The sequence below is a fragment of the Moschus berezovskii genome, chromosome 1, assembly GCF_049115385.1.
Source record: "Moschus berezovskii isolate FMDL1 chromosome 1, NW_MosBer_1.0, whole genome shotgun sequence".
NCBI classification, from domain to species: Eukaryota; Metazoa; Chordata; class Mammalia; order Artiodactyla; family Moschidae; genus Moschus; species Moschus berezovskii.
Genome location: NC_142460.1, coordinates 32263110 through 32287968, shown reverse-complemented (window position 1 = coordinate 32287968; position 24859 = coordinate 32263110).

The following is a 24859-nucleotide window of genomic DNA, read 5'->3' as shown; positions in this document are numbered from 1 at the left end:
TTAGGAGATATAAGAGATGCAGTTTCAGTCCCTAGGTCAGGAAGATCCCCTAAAGGAGAACATGGCAATCCACTTCAATATTCTTGCCTGGAGAATCCCACGGACAGAGGAGCCTGGTGGGCTACAGTCCATAGGGTCACAAAAAGTCGGATACAACCAAAGTGACTTAGCGTGCATGCACACATGCACATAGAGAGACATATGTGTTATTTTCCCAAGGTTTGATTTTACTGTTTTCAGGGCGAATACATAGTTTCTTTCTTCTTTTTTTTAATTGGAATATACTTTTGGGACTTCCCTGGTGGCTCAGATGGTAAAGAATCTGCCTGCAATGCGGGAGACCCAGGTTCAATCCCTAGCTTGGGAAGATTCCCTGAAGAAGGGAATGGCAACGCACTCCAGTATTCTTGTCTGAAAAATTCCATGGACAGAGGAGCCTGGTGGGCTACATACAGTCCATGGGGTCTCAAAGAGTCAGTGCATTGCTGATCCTGCTCGTCACGCCAATTGTTTTGCTGTTCACACTGCTTGCACTGTTCATTGAACCCGAGTAGACAAGTCGCAAGCTAAGAAGCTAGAAGACTCGAGCATCTGTAGAAACTGTAGACACGTTTCTTCTATCCTGACTAGTGCAGCAGCTGTGACAGCAGCGATACATTACCGAAGACAACTCAACCTCTTTCCTGGCTGACGCAGCAGCTGTGGCAGTAGACATGCTATATTCTCTCCTCTCCTGGCTGGCCCAACAGATAGCAGTGATGCAGCAGTAATGCTGCCACTTCTTCAGGTGGAGCTCATATATGCATACCATTCACAACCCGTGGCCAAGTGAATACCTCATGACGCACATGCGCAGTGCTATAAATGATCTCAGCTGTTCAGTTCAGTTCAGTTCAGTTCAGTACAGTCGTTCAGTCGTGTCAGACTCTTTGCGACCCCATGAATCACAGCACGCCAGGTCTCCCTGTCCATCACCAATTCCCGGAGTTCACTCAAACTTATGTCCACCGAGTCGGTGATGCCATCCAGCCATCTCATTCTCTGTCGTCCCCTTCTCCTCCCGCCTCCAATCCTTCCCAGCATCAGAGTCTTTTCCAGAAAGTGAGTAAACTCGTCGCATGAGGTGGCCAGAGTTACATAGTCATTATTTACAAAATGTGGTGCTGGAGGGCCTGGATACGCCATCTTGGCTGATTTCTTCTCTCCCCACAGTCCGATATAAGTGAGCAACTAACACATACAATGTTGTATTAGTTTCCGCTATACAGCAAAGTGAATCATCTCTATGGCTGTATATACCACCTCACGCTTGAGTGCCCCCTCATCAATGCCACCCCTCTAGATCATCAAGGAGCAATGAACTGAGCAACCTGTGCTAGCTATATAGCAACTTTGGCAGAAATATAGTTTCTTACCATAAACAGGTGAAACACAGGTGCTTAGGAAAAAATTACTCTTAATGACATAATAAATGGTAATTATATTTAGCCACTAGCAATAAACTATTTTTTTTTCCTTGTTGCAAAGGCTCCAAAAGTTAGTCTAGATTAATTCAATTTTCTATGCTCAGAAAACTGTCCGTGGATCTGGCATTTAACCTTTTCTCATCAATTAAATAGTGTATGTCTCAAACACACGTGCTTGGATATATTTGAATTTCAATTAGCCAATTCTTACCAAAGATCTTGCATTTTTCAGTTATACAGGAGACTAAGTTTTTCACATAGCAATGCAATAGTATATTATATAACTCTTTTACAACTTTAACATATTCTTTTATATACATTGTTCTTTTAAATGTGTCCCTGATAGCTCAGTTGGTAAAGAACTTGCCTGCAATGCAGGAGATCCCGGTTCAATTCCTGGGTTGAGAATACCTGCTAAAGAAGGGATAGGCTACCTACTCCAGTATTCTCAGGCTTCCCTCATGGCTTAGCTGCTAAAGAATCCAGCTGCAATGCGGGAGACCTGGGATTGATCCCATGGGTTGGGAAGATACCCTGGAGAAGGGAACAGCTACCCACTCAAGAATTCTGACCCTGAGATGTCCATGGACTATCTAGTCATGGGGTTGCGAAGAATCAGACAGGAATGAGTGACTCTAATCCCAGTGGGATTGCTGGGTCGTATGGCAATTTTATTTCTAGTGTTTTAAGGAATCTCCACACTGTTCTACATAGTGGCTGTACTAGTTTGCATTTCCACCAACAGTGTAAGAGGGTTCCCTTTTCTTGGCACCCTCACCAGCATTTATTGTTTCTAGACTTTTTATAGCAGCCATTCTGACTGGCGTGCAATGGTACCTCACTGTGGTTTTGATTTGCATTTATCTGATAATGAGTGATGTTGAGCATCTTTTCATGTGTTTGTTAGCCATCTGTATGTCTTCTTTGGAGAAATGTCTGTTTAGTTCTTTGGCCCATTTTTTGATTGGGTCATTTATTTTTCTGATATTGAGCTGCAGGAGTTGCTTGTATACTTTTGAGATTAATTCTTTGTCAGTTGCTTCATTTGCTATTAGACTGCTGAAGGCTGTCTTTTCATCTTGCTTAGAGTTTCTTTTGTTGTGCAAAAGCTTTTAAGTTTAATTAGGTCCCATATGTTTATTTTTGCTTTTATTTCCAATATTCTGGGAGGTGGGTCATAGAGGATCTTGCTGTGATTTATGTCAGAGAGTGTTTTGCCTATGTTCTCCTCTAGGAGTTTTATAGTTTCCAGTCTTACATTTAGATCTTTAATCCATTTTGAGTTTATTTTGTGTGTGTGGTGTTAGAAAGTGTTCTAGTTTTATTCTTTTGCAGGTGGTTGACCAGTTTTTCCAGCACCACTTGTTAAAAAGATTATCTTTTCTTCATTGTGTATTTTTGCCTCCTTTGTCAAAGATAAGGTGTCAATAGGTGCGTGAATTTACCTCTGGGCTTTCTATTTTGTTCCATTGATCTATATTTCTATCTTTGTGCAAGTACCAAACTGTCTTGATGACTGTAGCTTTATAAGATAGTCTGAAGTCATCCAGGTTGATTCCTTGGTTCCTCCAGTTCCATTCTTCTTTCTCAAGATTGGTTCGGCTATTCGAGGTGTTTTGTTTTTTTTTTGTTTTTTTTGTATTTCCATACAAATTGTGAATTTATTTGCTCTAGTTCTGTGAAAAATACCATTGGCAGCTTGACAGAGATTGCATTGAATCTATAGATTGCTTTGGGTAGTATAATTATTTTCATTATATTGATTCTTCTGATCCTTGAACATGTTAATGGAGTCCACCATCACCCTAATACCAAAATCAGACAAAGATGCCACAAAAAAAGAAAATGACAGGCCAGTATCACTGATGAACATAGATGCAAAAATCCTCAACAAAATTCTAGCAAACAGAATCCAACAACATGTTAAAAAAGACCATACATCATGAAGTGGGCTTTATCCCAGGGATGCAAGGATTCTTCAACATTCACAAATCAATGTGATACAGTACATTAACTAGTTGAAAGATAAAAACCATATGATTATCTCAATAGATGCAGAGAAAGCCTTTGACAAAATTCAAAACCCATTTATGATAAAAAAAAAAAAAACTCTCCAAACAGCAAGCATAGAAGGATTATACCTCAACATGATAAAAACCATATATGATAAACCCACATCAAACATTCTCCTTAGTGGTGAAAATTTGAAAGCATTTCCCCTAGGAACAACACAAGAGTGCCCCCTTTCACCACTACAATTCAACATTGTTTTGGAAGTTTTAGCCACAGCAGTCAGTGAAGAAAGAAATTAAAGGAACCCAGATTGGATCAGAAGTTTATTTTTTAATGATTAAAAAACTTACTGAAAATGTGAAATATATTCACGTACATATTATATACAATAAACTTATTATACCTTAAGCACATATATGATTAACTGAGATATCTACCACTGGGTTTAATACAGTGGAATAATTGTGATGTTGATATTATTTCTTAAGAGTTTATTACTCATCTTTTAAAAGTCGATTACCAGCTTGAAATAAATTGTGGTGGGATTATAATCCACACACATAGAAATATGCAAATCTTACAAAACAATATTCTATTTTTCCCCCCTTAACTGTTAGTTAACATTTACCAGTTCACCAATGGGTTACTTTCTCAACTTACAGAACTTTCTTCATTCTTTCTGGAGTTAGTTCTCCACTGATCTCAAGTAGCATATTGGGCACCTACCAATCCGGGGAGTTCATCTTTCACTGTCCAATCTTTTTGCCTTTTCATACTGTTCATGGGATTCTCAAGAATAGATGAAGTGGCTTGCCATTCCCTTTTCCAAGGACCACGTTTTGTCAGAACTCTCCACAATGACCCGTCCTCCTTGGGTGACCCTACATGGCATGGCTCATAGTTTCATTAGGTTAAACAAGGCTATGGTCCATGTGATCAGATTGATTAGTTTTCTGTGATTGTGGCTTTCAGTCCATCTGCCCGCTGATGGGAAGGACAAGAGGCTTATGGTAGCTTCCTGATGGGAAAGACTGACTGAGGGAGAAATGGTCTTGTTCTGATGGGTGGGACCATGGTCAGTAAATCTTCAATTCAATTTTCTGCTGAAGGGTGGGGCTGTTCCCTCCCTGTTATTTGACCTGAGGTCAAACTATGGTGGAGGTAACGAAGATAATGATGACCTCCTTCAGAAGGTCCCATGTATGCACTGCTGCACTCAGTGCCCCCAAACCTGCAGCAGGCCACCACCAACCCACGCCTCTGCCAGAGACTCCTGTCCGCTCACGGGCAAGTCTGGGACAGTCTCTTGTGGGGTCACTACTCCTTTTTCCTGGGTCCTGGTTCTGTTTGTGCCCTCCCAGAATCTGTTTCCCCAGTCCTGTGTAAGTTCTGATGGCTCTATGGTGGGTTAATGGTGACCTCCTCCAAGAGGGCTTATGCCATACCTAGGTCTACGGCACCCAGAGCCCCTGCCCAGACAGCAGTCCGCTGCTGACTCGTACCTCCTCAGGAGACACCCAAACACCATTCTGTCTCAGTTTCTGTGGGGTCTCTGGGTCCTGGTGCACACAAGGTATGTCTGAGCCCTCTGAGCATCTCTGGCAGGTATCGGGTTTGATTCCATCTCACACGCTAACAAAGTAATGCTCAAAATTCTCCAAGTCAAGCTTCAACAATACGTGAACCATGAACTTCCAGATGCTCAAGCTGAATTTAGAAAAGGTAGAGGAACCAGAGATTAAATTGCCAACATCCACTGGATCATCGAAAAAGCAAGAGAGCTCCAGAGAAACATCTACTTTTTCTTTATTGACTATCCCAAAGCCTTTGACTGCATGGATCACAACAAATTGTGGAAAATTCTTCAATAGATGGTAATACCACACCACCTGACCGGCCTCCTGAAATCTGTATGCAGGTCAAGAAGCAAGAGTTAGAACTGGACATGGAACAGCAGACTGGTTCTAAATTGGGAAAAGAGTACATCAAGGCTATATATTGTCACCCTGCTTACTTATAAGAGAAATGCTGGATTGGATGAAGCACAAGCTGGAATCAAGATTGCTGGGAGAAATATAAATTACCTCACATAAGTAGATGTCACCACACTTATGGCAGAAAGTGAAGAAGAACTAAAGAGACTCATGATGAAAGTGAAAGAGGAGAATTAAAAGTTGTCTTAAAGCTCAACATTCAGAAAATTAAATCATGGCATCTGGTCCCATCACTTCAAGGCAAATAGGGAAACAGTGACAGACTTTATTTTTGGGGACTCCAAAATCAATGCAGATGGTGACTGCAGCCATGAAGTTAAAAGATGCTTGCTTCTTGGAAGAAAAGCCGTGCCCAAACTAGACAGCTTATTAAAAAGCAGAGACATTGCTTTGCTAACAAATGTTGGTCTCATCAAAGCTATGGTTTTCCCAGTAGTCATGTATGGATGTGAGAAATGGACTATAATGAAAGCTGAGTGCTGAAGAATTGATGCTTTTGAACTGTGGTGTTGGAGAAGACTCTTGAGAATCCTTTGGACTGCAAGGAGATCCAACCAATCAATCCTAAAGGAAATCAGTCGTAAATGTTCATTGGAAGGACTGATGCTAAGGCTGAAACTTCAATATTTTGGCCACTTGATGTGAAGAACTGACTCACTGGAAAAGACCCTGATGCTTAAAAAGATTGAAAGTAGGAAGAGAAGGAGATGACAAAGGATGAGATGGTTGGATGGCATCTCCGACTCAATGGATATGAGTTAGAGTAAACTCCAGGAGTTGTTGATGGACAGGGAGTCCTGGCATGCTGTAGTCCATGCAGTCACAAAGAGTTGGACATGACTGATCTACTGAACTGATTCTTGTGGAAGAAATCACCAGAAAGACTAAATATTCATTTCCCCTAATTTTCTTTACTTCTTGCCTTGAATACTGTGTGCATTCACTATTCATCTGACCACTGATATTATTAGCAAAAATGCACTGCATTTTGTACTTTTGGAAAAAGAAAGTTAATAATTTTGTCAGTTATCAGATACTTTTGCTTTCTATATATACAAACATGCCAGTAACAACTTTCTTTATCAAGTTTCTGAGATATATCCTGAAATCTAATTTTCCTTCATCATTCAATCTTCTACTTCCTTCTTTGCCTTCCCTCTTTATTCTTTCTTCTTATTTTTCTTCCTCTCCTCTCCCCTTTCATTTTCAATTTATAATTTCCAATCTTAATTATGTAACCCACTATTGTGTATTTACTGAAAAATCTCTGTAAAGATGATTTCTACTTCAGCTCTAGCATTTATTTTGAACCTATAAATTCATGTTTCAAATTGGCTGCCAAATACTAGTGAACATATTCTGCTAGACTATAATTCAATCTGTTAAAAATTAAATGTATCTCTAAATAATTTATCCTTTCACTTTTTAATGTCCAATGTTTTCCTATGAGACTTCAACTTAATTCATTATGTCACCATTTTCCAAGGTATTTCAGCCAAAAATAAAAAAGAAAATAACAACAACAGAAAAAAAAAAAAACCCACTTTTATCATTGCCTGGCCATTCCTCCTCTACAACATTCTTATTTTCTCGGTCACAAGGATATATTACTCTATCTCCGATATGTCACATTAATCCCAAACTCTTTACTGCCTCTCTTACAAATGTTGAAAATTCTACATGTCTTCAGCTTTCCTCATTTGGGTAATTGAAACAGTGTCTTATTTTCTCTATATTTCTGAAAACTTGATGCTGGGAGCGATTGGGGGTAGGAGGAGACATGGACGACAGAGAATCAGGTGGCTGGATGGCATCACCGACTCGATGGACATGAGTTTGAGTGAACTCCGGGAGTTGGTGATGGACAGGAAACCTGGTGTGCTCTGGTTTATGGGGTCACTAAGAGTTGGACACGACTGAGCAACTGAACTGAACTGAACTGATCAGATCAGATCAGTCGCTCAGTCGTGTCCGACTCTCCGCGACCCCATGAATCACAGCACACCAGGCCTCCCTGTCCATCTCCAACTCCCGGAGTACACTCAAACTCATGTCCACAGAGTTGGTGATGCAATCCAGCCATCTCATTCTCTGTCGTCCCCTTCTCCTCCCGCCCCCAACCTTTCCCAGCATCAGAGTCTTTTCCAGTGAGTCAACTCGTCGCATGAGGTGGCCAAAGTATTGAAGTTTCAACTTTAGCATCAGTCCTTCCAATGAACACCCAGGATTGATCTCCTTTAGAATGGCCTGGTTGGATCTCCTTGCAGTATAAGGGACTCTTAAGAGTCTTCTCCAACACCACAGTTCAAAAGCATCGATTCTGCGGCGATCAGCCTTCTTCACAGTCCAACACTCACATCCATACATGACCACGGGAAAACCCATTGTCTTGACTAGACGGACCTTGGTTGGCAAAGTAATGTCTCTGCTTTTTAATATACTATCAAGGTTGGTCATAGCTTTTCTTCCAAGGAGCAAGCGTCTTTTAATTTCATGGCTGCAATCAGCATCTGCAGTGATCTTGGAGCCCAAACAAATAAAGTCTGACACTGTTTCCACTGTTTTTCCATCTATTTCCCATGAAGTGATGGGACCAGATGCCATGATCTTTGTTTTCTGAATGTTGAGCTTCAAGCCAACCTTTTCACTCTCCTCTTTCACTTTCATCAAGAGGTTTTGAGTTCCTCTTCACCTTCTGCCATAAGGGTAGTGTCATCTGCATATCTGAGGTTATTGATATTTCTCCCAGCAATCTTGATTTCAGCTTGTGCTTCTTCCAGCCCAGCGTTCCTCATGATGTACTCTGCATATAAGTTAAATAAGCAAGGTGACAATATACAACCTTGACGTACGCCTTTTCCTATTTGGAACCAGTCTGTTGTTCCATGTCCAGTTCTAACTGTTGCTTCCTGACCTGCATACAGGTTTCTCAAGAGGCAGGTCAGGTGGTCTGGAATTCCCATCTCTTTCAGAATGTTCCACAGTTAATTGTGATCCACGTAGTCAAAGGCTTTGGCATAGTCAATGAAGCAGAAATAGATGTTTTTCTGAAACTCTCTTGCTTTCTCCATGATCCAGCGGATGTTGGCAATTTGATCTCTGGTGCCTCTGCCTTTTCTAAAACCTGCTTGAACATCTGGGAGTTCACGGTTTACATACTGCTGAAGCCTGGCTTGAAGAATTTTGAGCATGACTTTACTAGCATGTGAGATGAGTGCAATTGTGCGGTAGTTTGAGCATTCTTTGCCATTGCCTTTCTTTGGGATTAGAATGAAGACTGACCTCTTCCAGTCCTGTGGCCACTGCTGAGTTTTCCAAATCTGCTGGCATATTGAGTGCAGCACTTTCACAGCATCATCTTTCAAGACTTGAAATAGCTCAACTGGAATTCCATCACCTCCACTAGCTTTGTTTGTACTGATGCTTTCTAAGGCCCACTTGACTTCACATTCCAAGATGTCTGGCTCTAGGTCAGTGATCACATTATCGTGACTATCTTGGTCGTGAAGATCTTTTTTGTACAGTTCTTCTGTGTATTCCTGCCACCTTTTCTTAATATCTTCTGCTTCTGTTAGATCCATACCATTTCTGTCCTTTATCGAGCCCATCTTTGCATGAAATCTTCCCTTGGAATCTCTAATTTTCTTGAAGAGGTCTTTTGTTTTTCCTATTCTGTTGTTTTCCTCTATTTCTTTGCATTGATCACTGAGGAAGGCTTTCTTATCTCTCCTTGCTATTCTTTGGAACTCTGCATTCAGATGCTTATATCTTTCCTTTTCTCCTTTGCTTTTCACCTCTCTTCTTTTCACAGCTATTTGTAAGGCCTCCTCAGACAGCCATTTCGCTCTTTTGCATTTCTTTTCCATGGGGATGGTCTTGGTCCCTGTCTCCTGTACAATGTCACGAACCTACGTCCAGAGTTCATCAGGCACTCTTTCAATCAGATCTAGTCCCTTAAATCTCACTTCCACTGTATAATCATAAGGGATTTGATTTAGGTCATATCTGAATGGTCTAGTGGTTTTCCCTACTTTCTTCAATTTAAGTCTGAATTTGGCGATAAGGAGCTCATGATCTGAGCCACAGTCAGCTCCTGGTCTTGATTTCGCTAACTGTATACAGCTTCTCCATCTTTGGTTGCAAAGAATATAATCAATCTGATTTCGGTGTTGACCATCTGGTGATGTCCATGTGTAGAGTCTTCTCTTGTGTTGTTGGAAGAGGGTGTTTGCTATGACCAGTGCATTCTCTTGACAAAACTCTGTTAGCCTTTGCCCTGCTTCATTCCGTGCTCCAAGGCCAAATTTGCCAGTTACTCCAGGTGTTTCTTGACTTCCTACCTTTGCATTCCAGTCCCCTATAATGAAAAGGACATCTTTTTTGGGTGTTAGTTCTAAAAGGTCTTGTAGGTCTTCATAGAACCGATTAACTTCGGCTTCTTCAGCATTACTGGTTGGGGCATAGGCCTGGATTACTGTAATATTGAATGTTTTGCCTTGGAAACAAACAGAAATCATTCTGTCATTTTTAAGATTGCATCCAAGTACTGCATTAAGCTAACTCTTAATACTGCTGGAAAAATCAAAATAGCCCCCTTGCATATTTGAAATATCTACTGCCAATGGAGTATAGCCTAAATTTTAATACAAGTCATTCCACTGTTGGCCAAAATTTCCGCTGTCTCTATGTGAAGATCATGGCATCCAGTCCCATCACTTCATAGCAAATAGATAGGGAAACAGTGGAAACAGTAGCTGACGTTATTTTTCTGGGCTCCAAAATCATTGAAGATGGGGATTGCAGCCATGAAATTAAAAGACGCTTACTCCTTATAAGGAAAATTATGACCAACCTAGATAGTATATTAAAAAGCAGAGACATTACTTTGTCAACAAACGTCCATCTAGTCCAGGTTATGTATGGATGTGAGAGTTGGACTGTGAAGAAAGCTAATCGCCGAAAAATTGATGCTTTTGAACTGTGGTGCTGGAGAAGACTCTTGAGAGTCCCTTGGACTGCAAGGAGATCCAACCAGTCCATTCTAAAGGAGATTAGTCCTGGGTGTTCATTGCAGGGCTTGATGTTGAAGCTGAAACTCCAATACTTTGGCCACCTGATCTGAAGAGCTGACTCTTTTGAAAAGACCCTTATGCTGGGAAAGATTGAGGGCAGGAGAAGAAGGGGACGACAGAGGATGAGATGGTTGGATGGCATCACCGACTCAATGGATATGGGTTTGGGTGGACTCCAGGAGTTGGTTGTGGACATGTAGGCCTGGCGTGCTGCAGTTCATGGGGTCGCAGAGTCAGACACAACTGAACTGAACTGATTCATACATGAAATATATTTCTCAATATTTCCTAATGATATATTTTCTTTTTATTTTTGATATTTGTGTACTATATATCATGTGTAAATATTTATATAAAATAAATATTGGTTTCACATATATTATGAACTGAATGTTTATGATTCCTCAAATGCATATACTGAAACATAATCCCCAATGATATTTGGAGATGGAGTACTTGGGAAATCATGAGATCATGAGGGTACAACCCTCATTAGTACCCTTATAAATGAGATCCCAGAGAGCTCTTGTACTTTTTCTGCCATGTGAGAACTCAATGAAAATATACTCTATGAACCAAGAAACAGGCTCTTTCCCGACACTGAATTTGTGGGTGCCGTGTTAGACTTCCCAACCTCTATAACTGTGAGAAATACATTTCTGTTGTGTATAAATCGGTCATCATATGATTTCTGTTATAACAACCTGAATAGATAGACAACCTGAATAAGACAACATATGATATTTTCTTATATATAGGCAGGGACCAAGACCATCCCCATGGAAAAGAAATGCAATAAAGTAAAATGGCTGTCTGAGGAGGCCTTACAAATAGCTGTGAAAAGAAGAGAAGCAAAAAGCAAAGGAGAAAAGGAAAGATATAAGCATCTGAATGCAGAGTTCCAAAGAATGGCAAGGAGAGATAAGAAAGCCTTCCTCAGTGATCAATGCAAAGAAATAGAGGAAAACAACAGAATGGGAAGAGATCTCTTCAAGAAAATTAGAGATTCCAAGGGAACATTGCATGCAAAGCTGGACTCGATAAAGGACAGAAATGGTATGGACCTAACAGAAGCAGAAGATATTAAGAAGAGGTGGCAAGAATACACAGAAGAACTGTACAAAAAAGATCTTCACGACCAAGATAGTCACGATAATGTGATCACTGACCTAGAGCCAGACATCTTAGAATATGAAGACAAGTGGGCCTTAGAAAGCATCACTATGAACAAAGCTAGTGGAGGTGATGGAATTCCAGTTGAGCTATTTAAAATCCTGAAAGATGATGCTGTGAAAGTGCTGCACTCAATATGCCAGCAAATTTGGAAAACTTAGCAGTGGCCACAGGACTGGAAAAGGTCAGTCTTCATTCCAATCCCAAAAAAAGGCAATGCCAAAGAATGTTCAAACTACCGCATAATTGCACTCATCTCACATGCTAGTAAAGTCATGCTCAAAATTCTCCAAGCCAGGCTTCAGCAATATATGAACCATGAACTCCCAGATGTTCAAGCAGGTTTTAGAAAAGGCAGAGGCACCAGAGATCAAATTGCCAACATCCACTGGATCATGGAGAAAGCAAGAGTTTCAGAAAAATATCTACTTCTGCTTAATTGACTGTGCCAAAGCCTTTGACTGTGTGGATCACAATAAACTGGAAAATTCTGAAAGAGGTGGGAATACCAGACCACCTGACTTGCCTCTTGAGAAACCTGTATGCAGGTCAGGAAGCAACAGTCAGAACTGTACATGGAACAACAGACTGGTTCCGAATAGGAAAAGGAGTATATCAAGGTTGTATATTGTCACCTTGCTTATTTAACTTATATGCAGAGTACATCATGAGGAATGCTGGGCTGGAAGAAGCATAAGCTGGAATCAAGATTGCTGGGAGAAATATCAATAACCTCAGATATGCAGATGACACTACCCTTATGGCAGAAAGTGAAGAGGAACTCAAAAGCCTCTTGATGAAAGTGAAAGAGGAGAGTGAAAAGGTTGGCTTGAAGCTCAACATTCAGAAAACGAAGATCATGGCTTTGGTCCCATCACTTCATGGGAAATAGATTGAAAAACAATGGAAACAGTGTCAGACTTTATTTTTTTGGGCTCCAAGATCACTGCAGATGCTGATTGCAGCCATGAAATTAAAAGACGCTTACTCCTTGGAAGGAAAGTTATGACCAACCTTGATAGTATATTAAAAAGCAGAGACATTACTTTGCCAACAATGGTCCATCCAGTCAAGGCTATGGTTTTTCCCATGGTCATGTATGGATGTGAGAGTTGGACTGTGAAGAAAGCTGATCGTAGAAGAATTGAAGCTTTTGAACTGTGGTGTTGGAGAAGACTCTTGAGAGTCCCTTGGACTGCAAGGAGATCCAACCAGTCCATTCTAAAGATCAATCCTGGGTGTTCTTTGGAAGCACTGATGCTAAGGCTGAAACTGCAATACTTTGGCCACCTCATGCGACGAGTTGACTCACTGGAAAAGACTCTGATGCTGGGAAAGGTTGGGGGAGGGAGGAGAAGGGGACGACCGAGAATGAGATGGCTGGATTGCATCACCAACTCTGTGGACATGAGTTTGAGTGAATTCTGGGATTTGGTAATGGACAGGGTGACCTGGCGTGTTGTGATTCATGGGGTCGCGGAGAGTTGGACACGACTGAATGACTGAACTGAACTGAATTACTTTACAATATTATATTGGTTGGTTTTGCCATGTATTAACATGAATCCGCCCTGGGTGTACGTGTGTTCCCCTTCTTGAACCCCCCACCCACCTCCCTCCTTGCCTTATCCTCCCTCTGGGTCATCCCTGTGCACCAGACCCCAGGCATCCTGTATCATGCTTCGAACCTGCTAAAGGATCTTCTCTAGACAGGAAACACAGAAAGGGTGTATTAACTCGAACCCAAAACAATAAAGAAAATGGCAACGGCATCATACTTATCAATAATTACCTTAAACCTAAATGGGTTGAATGCCCCAACCAAAATACAAGGGCTGGCTGAATGGATACAAAAACAAGACCCCCATATACGTTGTCTACAAGAGACTCACCTCAAAACAAGGGACACATACAGACTGAAAGTGAAGGACTGGAAAAAGATATTCCTTGCAAATTGAGACCAAAAGAAAGCAGGAGTAGCAATACTCATATCAGATAAAAAGACTTTAAAAAAAGGCTGTGAAAAGAGACAAAGAAGGAAACTACATAATGATCAAAGGATCAATCCAAGAAGATATAACAATTATAAATATTTATGCACCCAACATAGGAGCACCACAATATGTAATGCAATTACTAACAAGTATGAAAGGGGAAATTAACAACAACGCAATAATAGTGGGAGACTTTAATACCCCACTCATACCTATGGATATATCAACCAAACAGAAAATTAACAAGGAAACACAAACTTTAAATGATACAATAGACCAGTTAGACCTAATAGGTATCTATAGGACATTTCACCCCAAAACAATCAATTTCACCTTTTTCTCAAGTGCACACGGAATCTTTTCCAGGATAGATCACATCCTGGGCTATAAATCTAACCTTGGTAAATTCAAAAAAATTGAAATCATTCCAAGCATCTTTTCTGACCACAATGCAGTAATGTTAGATCTCAATTATAGGAGAAAAACTATTAAAAATGCCAACATATGGAGGCTGAACAACACGCTGCTGAATAACGAACAAATCATAGAAGAAATCAAAAGAGAAATCAAAATATGCATAGAAATGAATGAAAACGAAAAGACAACAACCCAAAACTTCTGGGACACATTAAAAGCAGTGCTAAGGGGAAGGTTCATAGCAATACAGGCACACCTCAAGAAACAAGAGAAAAGTCAACTAAATAACTTAACTCTACACCTAAAGAAACTAGAAAAGGAAGAAATGAAGAACCCTGGGGTTAATAGAAGGAAAGAAATCTTAAAAAATTAAGGCAGAAATAAATGCAAAAGAAACAAAAGTGACCATAGCAAAAATCAACAAAGCTGAAAGCTGGTTCTTTAAGAGGGTAAATGAAATTGACAAACCACTAGACAGACTCATCAAGAAACAAAGGGAGAAGAACCAAATCAATAAAATTAAAAATAAAAATGGAGAGATTACAACTGACAACACAGAAATACAAAGGATCATTAGAGAATACTATCAGCAATTATATGGCAATAAAATGGACAACTTGGAAGAAATGGACAAATTCCTAGAAAAGTACAACTTTCCAAAACTGAGCCAGAATTTTTAAAATCAGTTTATAATTCAATGCTTTAAAAGATTTTAGTCAACTGAAAACATGAGCTCTGATCTTTTTCAATTAAAAAAAATACTCATTTCAAGATTAAAATGGACATGAGCACCTTCATTCTAAGCTTGTGTGTGCTCAAATATAAATTTATTGTAGATCCAGGCTACAAACTTAAAAGAATGTTACTACAAGATGGCTATAACAGGTGAGGAACTTTGGGAATTTTAATTCTTGTTCTGTCACAAACCTACTGTATGACCTTGGCAAGTTAATCTATGTCTGTGTATTTCTTATAGAAAAAATTCCTGTTGTACCTAAGCACTTTGATAAACCTGTCTGCACTGTACAGTGTAATACATAAGAAAAATCACCGATTTATGGAATATATGGCTCAAAAGAGAACATAAAGGAGTGTTCACTTTACGGTTAAAATCTCAAACAGTGCTGACTATAAACCACTAGTTACAACATGGCCGATTCAATGTCCATTGTGGATGGAGTTTCAGGCAAGTGGCATCTCTTTTAAAATTTAGATATAAAAATTCAATAAAAAATATTTCCTGGACACTTCGATCATTAGGAAGAATGGTAACAAAGTATATACGATATTGTTTGCTCATTTTTCTTATATTTTATATGCTATTTTACATATATCCAGTATATTGTTTATTATATCTTTGAAGATGGATTATTGAATGCATAGTCATGAACTTTTTATTTAAAGTCAGATTTCATATTTTATGTCTTTATGTTTATTTCTAAGAATATCTGAGACCTTGCCTCTATACACTAGAATCTCAACCACAAGCACATTGACTTAAAAGTTCAAGAAAACTTAGATTTTGCTCTCAGAGACAGAAGTACTAAAGAATTTAAATCTTAGGGTAATATTACTTAACTTAGATTCATAGAACCTTTTTAAGCATGCAGTATTCTTAAAAAGTGTGGTTTTAATCAAGTAATGTATCTTTTCATTAACTTCCATATGTATATTTTCATTATAATTGTATATCATGTACCCTTATATAAAATATTTTAAACATTCATTTGAGTATAAGAAATATTTTGGTACAGCAGAATTAGTTAATTTTGAGAAAAGTATTAAGCCAACATGGGGTAAAAATCTGTTCTGGACAATAAACTCACTTCAGTTCAGTTCAGTCGATCAGTCGTGTCCACTTATTTGTGACCCCATGAATCACAGCACGCCAGGCCTCCCTTTCCGTCACCAACTCCCGGAGTTCACTCAAACTCATGTCCATCGAGTCGGTGATGCCATCCAGCCATCTCATTCTCTGTCATCCCCGTCTCCTCCCACCCCCAATCCCTCCCAGAATCAGAGTCTTATCCAGTGAGTCAACTCGTTGCATGAGGTGGCCAAAGTATTGGAGTTTCAGCCTTCACATCAGTCCTTCCAAAGAACATCCAGGATTGATCTCCTTTAGAATGGACTGGTTGGATCTCCTTGCAGTCCAAGGGACTCTCAAGAGTCTTCTCCAGTACCACAGTTCAAAAGCATCAATTCTTTGGCGATCAGCTTTCTTCACAGTCCAACTCTCACATCCATACATGAACACGGGAAAAACCATAGCCTTGACTAGACGGACCTTTGTTGGCAAAGTAATGTCTCTGCTTTTTAATATGCTATCTAGGTTGGTCATAACTTTCCTTCCAAGGAGTAAGTGTCTTTTAATTTCATGGCTACAATCAGCATCTGCACTGATTTTGGAGCCCAAAAAAATAAAGTCTGATACTGTTTCCACTGTTTCCCCATCTATTTGCTATGAAGTGATGGGACCAGATGCCATGATCTTTGTTTTCTGAATGTTTAGCCTCAAGCCAAACTTTTCACTCTCCTCTTTCACTTTCATCAAGAGGACTTTGATTTCCTCTTCACTTACTCCCACTTATGCCATCTGCATATCTGAGGTTATTGATATTTCTCCTGGCAATCTTGATTCCAGCTTGTGCTTCTTCCAACCCAGCGTTCCTCATGATGTACTCTGCATAGAAGTTAAATAAGCAGGGTGACAATATACAACCTTGATGTACTCCTTTTCCTATTTGGAACCAGTCAGTTGTTACATGTCCAGTTCTAACTGTTGCTTCCTGACCTGCATACAGGTTTCTCAAGAGGCAGGTCAGGTGGTCTGGGATTCCCATCTCTTTCAGGATGTTCCACAGTTTATTGTGATCGACACAGTCAAAGGCTTTGGCATAATCAATGAAACAGAAATAGATGTTTTTCTGGAACTCTCTTGCTTTCTCCATGATCCAGCAGATGTTGGCAATTTGAGTCTCTGGTGCCTCTGCCTTTCTAAAACCTGCTTGAACATCTGGAAGTTCACGGTTCACATATTGCTGAAGCCTGGCTTGGAGAATTTTGAGCATGACTTTACTAGCATGTGAGATGAGTGCAAATGTGCAGTACTTTGAGCATTCTTTGGCATTGCCTTTCTTTGGGATTGGAATGAAGACTGACCCTTTCCAGTCCTGTGGCCATTGCTGAGTTTTCCAAATTTGCTGGCATATTGAGTGCAGCACTTGCACAGCATTATCTTTCAGGATTTGAAATAGCTCAATTGGAATTCCATCAACTCCACTAGCTTTGTTCGCAATGATGCTCTCTCTAAGGCCCACTTGACTTCACATTCCAAGATTTCTCTTTCCAGGTGTGTGATCACGCCATTGTGATTTTCTTTGTCCTGAAGATCTTTTTTGTACAGTTCTTCTGTGTATTCTTGCCACCTCTTCTTAATATCTTCTGCTTCTGTTAGGTCCATACCATTTCTGTCTTTTATTGAGCCCATCTTTGCATGAAATGTTCCCTTGATATCTCTAATTTTCTTGAAAAGATCTCTTGTTTTTCCTATTCTGTTGTTTTCCTCTATTTCTTTGCATTGATCGCTGAGGAAGGCTTTCTTATCTCTCCTTGCTATTCTTTGGAACTCTGCATTCAGATGCTTATATCTTTCCTTTTCTCCTTTGTTTTTCGCTTCTCTTCTTTCCCCAGCTATTTGTAAGGCCTCCTCAGACAGCCATTTCACTCTTTTGCATTTCTTTTCCATGGGGATGATCTTGATCCCTGTCTCCTGTACAATGTCACGAACCTCTGGCCAGAGTTCATCAGGCACTCTATCAATCAGATCTAGTCCCTTAAATCTATTTCTGACTTCCACTGTATAATCATAAGGGATTTGATTTAGGTCATATCTGAATGGTCTAGTGGTTTTCCCTACTTTCTTCAATTTAAGTCTGAATTTGCCAATAAGGAGTTCATGATCTGAGCCACAATCTGCTCCTGGTCTTGTTTCTGCTAACTTCATAGAGCTTCTCCATCTTTGGCTGCAAAGAATATAATCAATCTGATTTCGGTGTTGACCATCTGGTGATGTCCATGTGTAGAGTCTTCTCTTGTGTTGTTGGAAGAGGGTGTTTGCTGTGACCAGTGCATTCTCTTGACAAAACTCTGTTAGCCTTTGCCCTGCTTCATTCCGTGCTCCAAGGCCAAATTTGCCTGTTACTCCATGTGTTTCTTGACATCCTACTTTTGCATTCCAGTCCCCTATAATGAAAAGGACATCTTTTTTGGGTGTTAGTTCTAAAAGGTCTTGTAGGTCTTCATAGAACCGTTCAACTTTGGCTTCTTCAGCATTACTTGTTGGGGCATAGGCTTGGATTACTGTAATACTGAATGTTTTGCCTTGGAAACGAACAGAAACCATTCTTTCATTTTTACGATTGCATCCAAGTACTGCATTTCGGACTCTTTTGTTGACCATGATGGCTACTCCATTTCTTCTAAGGGATTCCTGCCCACAGTAGTAGATATAATGGTCATGTGAGTTAAAGTCACCCATTCCAGTCCATTTTAGCTCACTGATTCCTAGAATGTCTATGTTCACTCTTGTCATCTCCTGTTTGACCACTTCCAATTTGCCTTGATTCATGGACCTAACATTCCAGGTTCCCATGCAATATTGCTCTTTACAGCACCGGACCTTGCTTCTATCACCAGTCACATCCACAACTGGGTATTTGTTTCGTTTAGGCTCCATCCCTTCATTTTTTCTGGAGTTATTTCTCCACTGATCTCCAGTAGCATACTGGGCACCTACCAACCTGGGGAATTCCTCATTCAGTATCCTATCATTTTGCCTTTTGATACTGTTCATGGGGTTCTCAAGGCAAGCATACTGAAGTGGTTTGCCAATCCTTTCTCCAGTGGACCACATTAAACTCACTTAACCCTTGCTAAATATTTTTGACACGTGAAAATCAAAGATTACACAAATTGTACTGAAAAGAGAATTAGTATCTGTAGTGATTCTGGCTTAAAATCTGCCTTCACTTATTTATGAAACATATATATATATACATTTTGAGTATAAGAAGTTAAAGAAATATATTAAATCACCAAGTTTAGTTATGAAGGTATTTTAATGAAATTCTTGGTACTGTATTATTTTAGTACTTCACATTAATACTTACTGATCCATTCACATATCCTTTTTAAAGTCAATTTATTGAGGCATAATATATATGTAATGGGCTTCCCAGGTGGTTCTAGTGGTAAAGAGAAAGCCTGTCGATGAAGGAGACTTAAGAGATGCAGGTTTGATCCCTAGGCACGACAACCCACTCCAGTATCCTTGCCAGGAGAATCCAATGGACAGAGGAGGTTGGTGGGCTATTTTCCATAGGGTAGCAAAGAGTCAGACACAACTGAGATGACTTAGCACACAAACATATATGTAATAAGATGGATCTATTTTAAAGTGATTAGCCTTTAAGTTTTGACAAATGTATTTACTCACATGGATATTACTCCCATAATGTTTCAGAATATTTTATTTGACTTGAAAATTCTCTCCTTCTCTATTATAGTCATTGTCTCACACACCCTTTGTTTGAGGCAAGCACTGATCTGTTTTCTGTCAGTCTAGATTATATTTGTCCCTGTTAGAATTTGTTCAGCTTGTTGAATCTGTGAGTTTGTGATTTTTCACCTAATCAGGAATTTTAACTGTCAATTGTGCCAGTAATTATTACTTTCATCATCACTTTCATTTTCCTGGACCAGAGATTTCTCATCTTTATTAATCTGTACACACACAAGAATGAAAGTCATAATATGATGAAAATTTCCAAGTAATGATTTCCTCTTTTATTATGCTGAATATTATAAAATAAGTTATCTCTTCTCAACTTCATATCTTTAAAGGATTTTCTTTGTAAATTGAACTTGCATTTCAGTAGAGGCTGAACTTTTAAATATTAATCATAAACATTTTATTTTACCAACTTGGACTGAATTTGGAGTTAAAATGAAAAGTGAAAGTGTTAGTTGCTCAGTTGTGCCTAACTCTTTGGGATCCCATGAAATGTAGCTTGCCAGGTTTCTTTGTCCAGGGAATTCTCCAGGCAAGAATACTGGAGTGGGTAGCCATTCCTTTCTCCAGGGATCTTTCCAACTCACGGATTGAACCTAGGTATCTCCAAATTCTTTACAATCCAAACCACTAGAGAAGCTCTGTGATTAGAGTTAGTTATTATAAACATGAAACATTTCCTCAGTGATGCTATGATAACAGCCACCAATCTATTTTCTTTAAAAAAGTGACATATTTAAAATCAGACAAAGGATATCTGCCCTTTGTTTATGTTTTCAAAATATTAAAAATGTTAACATTTGGTTTATTTGCCAAATTTACTCTTTTTATGTAACTAAGTTACTGAAAAGTATGTGAAAGTGTTAGTCACTCAGTTGTGTCCGACTCTTTGTGACCCCATGGATTGTAGTCTGCCAAGCTTCTCTGTCCATGGAGTTATCCAGGCAAGAATACTGGAGTGCATAGCTATTCCTTTCTGCAGGGGATCTTCCAGAACCAGGGCTCAAACCCGGGACTCTCACAGTGCAGGCAGTTTCTTTACTATCTGAGCCACCAGGGAAGCCCCACCTTTATTACTAGCTCTCTTAGTCTCTCTTAGTTATCAGAATAACAGCCAAGAAGACAATTCTGCATAAAGCCAACTTGATTCTAAAACTGTCCATTAAAACCAGAATATATTCTGACAACTTTCCTAGTGGCTCAGGAAGTAGAGTCTGCCTGTAATGAGGGTGACCTGGGTTCAATCTGTGGATTGGGAAGATCCTCTGGAGGAGAACATGGCAACCCACTCCAGTATTTTTGCGTGGAGAATCCCCATTGACAGAGGAGCCTGCTGGGCTACAGTCCATGGGGTCACAAAGAGTCAGACACGACTGAGTGACTAGCACATTCTGACAACAAAGAATTTTAAAGTATATTAAAACTGAAAATAATAAATAGCAAAGGAAATTCTAAGAGTGACAATGAAAAAACATATATCCGAAATCATATGTATACTGCTGTGTATCAAATAAATGACAATGAAATAGAAAGATATTTTAAGCTTGTATGTTGCAATACTTTTGTTCAGATTAACTTTTCTTCACTGATTTCTTTTTTTACGTTGATAATCATTCCCCTCCAACTCTTTCTTCATCTGGATACTAAAATTGAGTTTACAGTAAAAATATTTTATTTTTTTTTTATTTTTATATTTACCTTTTCTTTATTACACATAATGTTAATTTAGACAAAAATAATATGTAAAAAGAGACAAGGTAGGACTCAAGTTGTTGAATGTTGAGGAAGATTGCTCTGTGAGACTATGGTACATAGATAGTCTTAATTTTATTAGCCATGACAGTGATCCCTTTAATTAACTGAGAAAAAAAAGAAAGGCAATCAACTTGGTGTGCTGCCTTGCACCAAGTGTTACACATAGTAAGAAATGCATTAGTATAAAGGAAAATAAAATTGCAAAATTTACCCCCTCAATAGTGTATCCCTAAGGTCATTCACACACTCAGTCCTTCAATCATTCAACAAACACTCACTGAGCATTGTCTATGAAGCAAGCTCTGTTCAACAAACTATTTGGATGCTATAGTGACTGTGTAAAAAAGCTTAAAAATGTTCATTTTTAACAGGTGATCTGAATGACTGTGATGAGCCTTCAGGTTTAGGAAGCACTAGTCTGTGTTACATGAATATTTAGTCATATATTCATTAAAACTGTCCTTATGAAACATGTATTTTCCATGTGGGGAAGTAGGCAATAAACAACTGAGCAAATAAATACACCATATGACATAATAAATACTACAGAAAAAATGGACTTCCCCAGTGACTCAGTGGTAAAGAATCCATCTACAATGCAGGAACCACAGGAGACTTGAGTTTGATCCCTGAATAGGGACTATCCCCTGGAGCAGGGCGTGGCAACCCACTCCAGTATTCCTGCCTGGAAAATCCCATGAACAGAGGAGTCTTCTGGGCTATATAGTCCATAGGGTGGCAAAGTGTCGTACACAACTGAAATGACAGCTCTCAGACATGCACATAGAAAAAATAAACCATGGTAATACCAATTTTGGGCAGGTGGTGTTTTTTTTTTTTTTTTTTGTGACTTTCTCAAATTTTTTTTTTTTTTTTTTAATTTTTAAAGTTTCTAAAATCTTGTATTTCAGCTGAAATAGGGAAGCAGCCAGGGCATTAAGGGGGGAGCCCCAACCAGGTGTCCTGGTCCAGGACCACCTCAATGGCACACAACTCGGGGACCCAGGCCACAGCACTGATCCCCCTCCTTGGGAACAGGGAGGAGAGGCGGGCCCCTGCAGCCATTTCTGGGTGGGAGTTTGGGTACAGGCAGGGAGAAGCCCCCCAAACTGCCAGTGGGCACAGGGAGACCCAGCAGAGCCCCAGGCAAGAGCCTGCCAGGAGATTACCTGTTCTTAATAAATCTGTCTTCTGAGAAAAAGGGGCAGGCCCTCCCCTCCCCATGCCCTTGTGTCCTGCCTGCAGGCACGCACAGGCGAGTGGCCTCATGACTGACTGGACAGGGGCTCCCCCTCCAGCTACAAGCCGATGGGATGGCCTTCCGTGCACCCTGGAGGCTCCCTGGCCCACACAATAGATATGCCTGATCTGAAAGGTGGGCCCGGGACCCGCCCCCCTCATTCTCCTCAACCACGGCCCAGGCGCCACCTCCTGACCCTGTGGGAAGAGTCATGGTCCAGCCCAGGCCAGGCTGAGGTTAAATTTGGAATTAAATTAAATTTGGAATTAAATTAAAATTTGGAATGTTAGAAAGTTATATAACACCTCTCTTCAGCGGCTATGTATGTATCAAAATACGATTGGAATTGACAGAGGTAGAAGCAAGGTGGCAAAGTAGAGAAACCATAGTACACCACTCTTTGAGAAAGTTTATTTTCTAGGGAATAAACTTACTGACAGGAGCTGGAAATAGGGTCAGGACAGTTTTAGTTTGCTTTATGAGGAGGGACAGTATCACTTGTCCACAAGCTCATAGAATGATCCCATAGAAGAAAGGGTTCAATGTGTAAGAGCAAGAAGGAATAATTAATGAAAGCCATTCCTAAAAAGGTAGAAAGAGCACAATGGAGCTTTTGATCGTGTATAATAGGAGGAAATAAGTAGCAAAGAACAGACAAAATTGTAGATTTGATGGTGGAGTAAATAGAGATTCCGTGATAGTGAAGTGGGTAAAGAATCTGTCTGCAACACAGGAAACACAAGGGATATGAGTTTGAGCCCTGGGTTGGGAGGACCCCCTGGAAGAAGAAATGGCAACTCACGCCAGTATCCTTGCTTGAAAAATCCCATGGACATAGGAGCCTGGTGGGCACGCACAAGTAGTGATTATTGTTTGATGAACAATATTTACTCTATGAAACATGAGACAAGGTCATTAACTGAAGATGATGTAAAATTAGCAATTTCTGTAGACTGCAGAGAGCATTTTCTTCTTCTTCTTCAGCTATGCTAAAACCTGAGACTTTAAATTTCAGACACTAAGAGCAGCCCATTATTTTGGCCTTGAATATGGTGTAGGAACAGAAAGAAACAAGAGAATGTTGGGGATAATTTTAGTATTATATTCTCTCACACAAAGCCAAATTACACTAGAAGCATTGAATTCAATCTAGTAGCTTCTGTCTGGTTCTATCTTTTTTTTATTTCTGTTGAAATTCTGCTTCCCAAAAAAAGTGTGTTTCGGTGTACGTGTGTGCACACACACAATGTAAGATCGTTGCATATAAGCAAGAATATTTCTATAAGACTAGTTATTTATGCAGAGTTGGGCGGGCAGTTATTCCCGACCAACAGGAACAATAATAAGCATAATGTTATGTTAAATACCTAATACTCATGTAGTTATCATTTTCAAAGTGATTTTTAGGTGCTACATTTTTTCACACCCGGATTATCACGCCTTTTCAATAGATGCAGTCACTTTTTTAAAAACAGGACATCATGTTGTACTTTGTAATATACCATTGGCACCCAGGGTTGTTTCATCAACTGTTCACCATTGGCCTTTTATATGGATATTTTTGGCCTAAAAATAGTGAACAGGTGGCACGGAGGTAAGAAGCCATGTGGGTGTTAAGGCGGCGTCACTTTCTACAGAACAAGAGGAAGCTTTTCAGAATCTCAGGCTGCTAGTCTATTCAGTTGCCAACTGTAGTCTAAACTGGAACACCATTTTGAGAGCAGGCATGTTGCCATCTTGACAGATGGTTGTTAGTATTGACAGCCAAGTGATCATGTATGTACATCAGTTGTGGGTGTTGAAAGCAAGCTGTTCATTTAAGAAGGTCAAACAGCAGTATGTCCAGAGTTCCCACAAATAACATTAAGAGTGATAGCTGTCTATTACTTCTATTTGATTAATTTTCTTCTTATTTGTGTTCTCATACAATTATATTATTCAGCTTGAGAATCTCATATTGCAATCAATATCAATAGCACTGAAATCAATGGCATAGAACTCAGTGGCATAGCAGATTTCCTGAATATGGAATAAGTAAAATAATTAACTTTGATAGCCATAAAAAGTAGGTGGGGGTTCTTAAATGTGACATAAAGTGAGTGGGAGTTGAAAGTAAATTACATGAAATATAATTTTCAAATAGGATGCTTCATTTGGTTAATT